The sequence below is a fragment of the Pseudorca crassidens genome, chromosome 9 (assembly GCF_039906515.1).
Source record: "Pseudorca crassidens isolate mPseCra1 chromosome 9, mPseCra1.hap1, whole genome shotgun sequence".
Classification (NCBI taxonomy): Eukaryota; Metazoa; Chordata; class Mammalia; order Artiodactyla; family Delphinidae; genus Pseudorca; species Pseudorca crassidens.
This window is the reverse complement of record NC_090304.1, coordinates 19747153-19754275: the sequence shown is the minus strand read 5'-3', so window position 1 is coordinate 19754275 and position 7123 is coordinate 19747153.

The following is a 7123-nucleotide window of genomic DNA, read 5'->3' as shown; positions in this document are numbered from 1 at the left end:
ATTGAAATAGTTCATTTATTTTTTTGACAACTATGTATGCTGAGCATCAATCCCTGTGCTGAGAATAAAACCACCAGGTGGGAACAAAAGGAAAAGTCCTTGATCTCATGGAGCTTATCACCTAATGAAGGACACAGACAATCAACAGTAAGTTTATTATGATGAAGTGGTAATAATTGCTATAAAGAAGAATAAAGAAGGAATGGGGTGGGTAAGAAGGTGATGGTGAGGGGAGTGAAATTTTTGAAGAGTAGTCAGAGAAACCTTCACTGCTCACTGATAGAGTGATGAATGAAGAGAATAAGGGAATAATATGGGCTGAATTTTGTCCTCCCAACATTCATGGGACCCTAACCTTAATGTGACTGTATTTGGAGATAGGTCCCTTAAGGAAGTAATTAAGGTTAAATGAGACCATAAATGTGGGGTCCTAATACAATAGGAGTGACATCCTTATAAGAAGAGACATCAGGAGTGCACTGAGAAAGGCCATGTGAAGACATAAAGAGAATGTAGCAGTCTACAAGCCAAGGAGAGAATCTTCAAGAGAAGCCAACTGTGTCAATATCTTGATCTTGGACTTCCAGCTGCCAGAATCATAAGAAAATAAATTTCTTTATTGTTGTTTAAACCACCCCATCTATGGCATTTTGTTATGACAGCTCTAGAACACGAATACAAGGAACAAACCACAGGATATATAAAATAAGACCATATCAGGCAAAAGGAATGGCAAGGGTAACAGCCTGGAGGCAGGAAGATCCTTGGCAGATTCAAAGGAAGAGTAAAGGGGTAATGTTCCTATAGCAGAGTAGATAAGGGAGAGGTTATCAGGAGATAAGGTAAGAGAAGTAATGGAGGTCCAGATCTTTAATAGCCAGATTCCGTACACAAGGAAGCTCTGATAGCCGAGATGGGAATAGAGGAGGAAGAATAGGAGGAACGTGATCAATGGGAGAGCAACTGCAATAGCTCAGTGAGACACATGTGGCTTGGATAAGGAGGTTAAGGGTGGAGATGGTAAGAAGTGGTTAAATTTTAGATTATCTTGAAAGTAAAGCTAATAGAGATTTTTGTTTGTTCGTTTATGTTTGTTTATTTGATTAGATGTGTATTGTGATGGGAAGAAAGTTGTCAGGGATGAATGCCCAAGTCTTTGTCCTGAGCAACCAACACACAACATGTACACTTACTAAGATGACAAGACAACGGGAAGAATCTAGTGTTTGGATGTGGGCATGGTTAGCTTGAATTGTGTATCGGTATCCAAGTGCAGATGCAAAGTAGACAGTTAGTTGGAAATATGAAGCTGAAATTCAGGGTAGTGCGTGGGGGGAGGTGAAGTAGAAAGTATTTATGTGAAGCACTACCCTGATATACAGTGAATGCAGCAAAGATAAATCAGACCTTGCACCTGTCTTCAAAAAAACATATGATTTTAGTAGAGAATACACATTTAGTAAAGTATTGACGATTCTATGAAAAAGTTGCCACGAGGGGGAAGAGTGTATTATGACCACAGAAATTTTCTTGGAATTGTTTGCATGTCTCATATATTCAGTTCCTGAATTGTTTTAACAAAATACAGTTGATAAAAATGTGCAATATTTGTACTTTTAATACCTATTCATTTGTTTTTCCATTATATACCTTGTCTGCTCATCCATTATTGGTTAAAAAAGAACATTTAAAATATAACATCAACTAAACTGTTCCATGCTGAAATTTTATATCACTTTTTTAAGACCTTTATAATGTCTATATATAGTAATTACACCTACTGCATGACAATAGCCAATTAAACTAAGCTAAGATGATATAATATTCTATACAGAAAATTGTCTACAAAGTATGGGAGGGAGTCATAAAGCGGGAAGATTGGTGGTAAGAATGTGATGAACAGAATGTAAGAAATACTTTCAAACTCCTAAATGCTGGCTAAACTAAAACTGTATTTACCTTTGAGTTACATGAAGAACTCTAACTAGGTTTTCAATTAATTACATTTAAGGAGATTCAGATATCTGAGATCTAATTTTACTTCCAGCAGTGATCGTTACCTAAACTTTAGTTTTTTTGCCCTGGTTTTTATCCTACCCATGCCCATCCTCCTTCACCGGACAGGTGTGAAATTTGCAGACCTTAACAACAGTTAATCTACAACTGGTCAGTTTAACCAAGCAAAGTAAAAACTTTTCTAGTTTGAATATTTCTTATCATTTTGAAAATTATATAACTTAAATTTCTAAAATTATGATGCTGCATGTATTTGACAGTAGGTATATTAGTTGCAGCCTACCTAAGAGCAAAGCCTGATACAAGGACAGAGGTACAGGTAAATTATTTGGAAAGCTCTCTGCAAAATCAGGAGAGAAGGGTCAGAAAAACGAAGCCAGGGAAGGAGGATTTAGGATGTGTTTAGGGAACTGGTATGGGCACCAGGGTCTTGATTCTCCCAGTATCTCAGAGAATTTAGGATTGTTCTAAAATTGTCTTCAAGACAGCAAAGGGCTGAGACATCGTTCCAAGGGAATGTGACATGTGTCATCAAAAGCCTACACTAGCTGTCAAAATTCAACCCTTTGTTTCATGATTCTGCTGCAAAAATAAAACTATCCTCTAGAATCACAGGAATACAAAGGATTCACAGTGAACTAGAAAAAAATAAAATCCTCTCTAACATGGGTCTTCCAGCCTCTGGTCTTGCCCAACTAAAATTGAGTTTGAACAATTCCAAAGTTAACTCAGAAGATCATCAACATTCCTAGAGCTTTGCATATTTCACTGTGCCACCCTAAACATGTCACTGATGACTGTCCTCCTGATCTAACTTCAGCATCTCAGGAATTGCAAGCAGATATTTCAAGACAGGGTTATTGGAGAAGTATGATAGCTAGCTCTCAGATAGGCAGTTGACATTGTCTGCCACGAAATAGGTCTCACCGTATTTGTCTGTTTAATATTTAAGTATACAAATTTAGCAAGGTAGAATTAGTAACAAAAAATATACTTGCATTTACAACAGATAAAATTTGATGCCAACACAAGAAGTATTTACTTCTTGACTTGAAGAGTCTACTCATATTTTAAGCCACTATCTTTTCCCTGTGTCATTTTCATGGATATTTTGATAGCTCTAAATCTAAATACAGATAATCCTATATGACAGATCCCAAATAAACTTAAAAGCCTCAATAGTTAAAGTTTCTCTTACCATTATAAATAGATGCATTCTCTGTTCATTATCCCTTCCAAGTCCCATATTAGCTTCCACCAGACATGTATATTTCAAATAAAGCTAAAGTAAAATTCTAAACAGTTATCTGCAGAAAGGATGAGCAAGCTTATTTATGATTCATTTGCCTTTTTAATCTAGGCTCTTCATTGGAAGCCTCTGATACTGACAGTTTGAAGAGATAAATAGGCCAACTATGGTCATTACACAGAGATCTACTCAAGCGCATCAGAATATTCTCGTCTCCTCTTTTAATTTACATAATTTCTAAATGTGCTAAGAATGGAAAGCATTGTTCATCGATGGCAGTTTTTACTACAGAAAAATCAGCAACATAAAACACATTGTGGCTTAACCAACGTTGAGAAAGTGATTGCTATAAGTGTTTTTTCATATCTCCCTTGTCAGAAACTTTTAGTTTGAATGCAGCTGTTTTCATCAAATGTTCTATCACAGGAACATTTACAAGTGGTCCTAGCAGGCCACTTTCTGAGGATCAGATTTTATATCAAAGTTTCAGGGGATGCATGTATCTTTTCAAATTAATGTTTTTGGGGTTTTTTTGGATATATACCCAGGAGTGGAATTGCTGGGTCACATGGTAGTTTTATTTTTAGTTTTTTGAGGAACCTCCATACTGTTTTCCATAGTGGCTGCATCAATTTACATTCCCACCAACAATGTACAAGTGTTCCCTTTTCTCTATATCCTTGCCAATGTTTGTTACTTGTGTTCTTTTTGATGATAACCGTTCTGACAGGTATGAAATGATATCTCATTATTATTTTGATTTGCATTTCCCTGATGGTTAGTGTTGTCGAGCATCTTTTCATGTGACTGTTGACCATCGGCATGTCTTCTTTGGAAAACTGTCTATTCAGTTCCTCTGCCCATTTTTTAATTGGGTTGTTTGGTTTTTTGATGGTGAGTTGTATGAGCTATTTACATATGTTGGCTATCAATCCCTTATCAGTCATATCATTTGCAAATATTTTCTCCCATTCACTAGGTTGTTTTTTCTTTTGTTCCATGGTTTCCTTTGTTGTGCAAAAGATTTACATTTGATTAGATCCCATTTATTTACTTTTGTTTTTATTTCCTTGGATTTAGGAGACAGATTCACAAAAATAGATTCATGCACCCTAATGTTCATAGCAGCATTATTTACAGTTTCCAAGATATGAAACAACTTAAATGTCCATCAATATATGAATGGATAAAGAAGATGTGGTAATATATACACACAATGGAATACTACTCAGCCATAAAGAGAATGAAATTCTACCATTTTGCAGTAACATAAATGGACTTGGAGGGCATTATGCTAAGTGAAAAAAGTCAGACAGAGAAAGACAAATACTGTATGATATGACTTATATGTGGAATCTGAAAAATACAACAAACTAGTGAATATAACAAAAAAGAAGTAAACTCACTGATATAGAGAACAAACTAGTGGTGACCAGTGGGGAGAAGGAGTAGATGGGAAACAGAGGGGTGGGGGAGTGGAAAGTACAAACTATTGGCTGCAAGATAGGCTCAAGGATATATTGTACTACATGGGGAATGTAACCAATATTGAGTAATAACTGTAAATGGAATGTAACACTTAAAATTGAATAAAATTTTTAAAAATAAATAACAATTAATAAAAAAGATTGGAATGGTAGTTCCTAGGGAAGAGGAAATATTTTGGGCTGGTGCAACAACCAGTGGGTGAGTGTTCATTATAGAGATAAAAACCTAACTTGATTATTTCCCAGATAAAAAGTGATCCAAATGACAAATAGGAATAGCAGAGGAAAAACAGCTTGGGAAAGACAATGTTTTTTACTGTGCAGAATCAGGAAACAAGATGCTTTCACCTAAAAGGGATATAAGGTGAGGAGAAAGAAAGAGAGAAAAGAAAGGAGAGAGAGAGAATGGAGAAAAGGAGAGAGAAGGAGAGAGGATGAGATGGAAGTTATAAGGGAATGAAAGAATAAGAGAAAAATGAGGGAGTGAAAAAAAGAGTTAAAAAGGAAGGGAGAAAATGAAGAGATGGGTACAGGCAGGAAGGAGGGGAGGATGCCAGACCTGTGCCTACATTCAGACCCTTAGGGTGCCCCGTGATGCAGGAGATAGGCAACAGCAGCCAAGTTTCCTCCCTTTAATAATATTAATGCATAATAGCTGTATGTTATCAGATGCTACTTAAATATGTCATCAAGAGAAAATGCTAGCCTAACTCAGGTTACATCTAATCTCTTTGGAAAATGTTTTCTCCAAAGTGGCTTAGAAAAAAGGATTGGTCTCAAATAGGGAAAGCTCTCTAGGTTTTATATCTCCTCTTTTAACTATTTAAAAACCAGAGAGGTAATCTTAAATTCTCTCTCCTTAAGGGGTCCCTATTAAGGGCTATGAGGATAGGCTTTAAAGAGACATTAAGTATGGGTATTATCAGAGCTTCTAAAAAACAAGGAAATGACTCCTATACATTTAAATAAGAATGTTTGGTAACAACATTGAATGGTTCAGTGGAATGTGCATAAATGTTCAAGTCTAAATTATCTGGGTTCTTTGTGATATACAGTAGGTCCTTATTAGTTATCTATTTTATATATAGTAGTATGTATATGTCAATCCCAGTCTTCAAAGAACACTACTCAATACTCTGTAACGGCCTATATGGGAAAATAATCTAAAAAATAGTGGATATATGTATACGTATAACTGATTCACTTTGCTGTACACCTGAAACTAACACAACATTGTAAATCAACTGTACTCCAATAAAAATTTAAGAAAAAAAAAAGAAAGACTAAAGATATCTTGAAAACAAATTGTCTGGGTTCTTTTTTTGGCTTGCTGTCTGGGGGAACTTGAAGAAACAAGGCTTTTTCACCTCTAATTTCTGCATCAATGAAATAGAGTTAATACCACTAATTTCAGAGATGCTGTGGGGACTTATGATGTAAGCCTACCACATGGCCCAGCCTCCAAGCTTCAGCCTCCAGGAGTGGTTTAGCTCCATCAATGTGCAAGTTGAATATTGCTCTATATTTATCTATTTGAGTTACAAGATATTTATCAAAAACTATCTAAGTTCAAATCACCATGCTAGGTGCTAGAAAGTGGTTTTGCAGACTTCACCTGGATAAATATAAAATCTTTTATGTTATTTTATGCTTTGGAGTGAGAGGTAGGACTTAATAAATGATGCTTTATACCTTAGAAATTTCTCTGCTCGTAGATTTTATTATCTCTTCTGTTCACTAGCCAAATTGTCATGACCTGAATTGTGAGAGAGCTGTAGTTTAATTCACACTGCTCTGTATATATTTAAACACCTGTCTTTTCCCATAAAGTATAAACTATTTTAGGGCTGGGCCTCTGTGTTACAGTTCTTTAAATTTCCTGCAATACCAAGAATATTATGCTACATGTAGAGAAATTTTTGATAAAGTACTAGGGAGTTCTTACTAATTCCATCTGGAATTAGAAAACCAGAGAATTTATTATTACGCACTCTCTTGGACAGTTATATCTGAATTTGGGAACAATCATTAACTAACTCAAAAAAGTCTTATTTATGGCTTTAGTTCCAATTTATTACTCAAGTGCATTTCACTCTGCCTCCTTGTAATATACCAAATCACAAAGAAAGCATGTATTCCAACTTCTTCAAGTCCAATTGCAATTGACAAATGTTTCTTCAGATCATGAAAGAGCTATACACAGAAAAATGAAAATTTCTGGAAATACTGGAAGGCAGATAGTTTCTAGAGGACGTTGTCCTGTCTTACAGAGGAACAAATATTGGAAATGTTAGAAAGTTCAAATATATGCTAGTCGAAACAAAGCTACAGACAATCTATTACATTTATGAATTATAAATATATATTATAG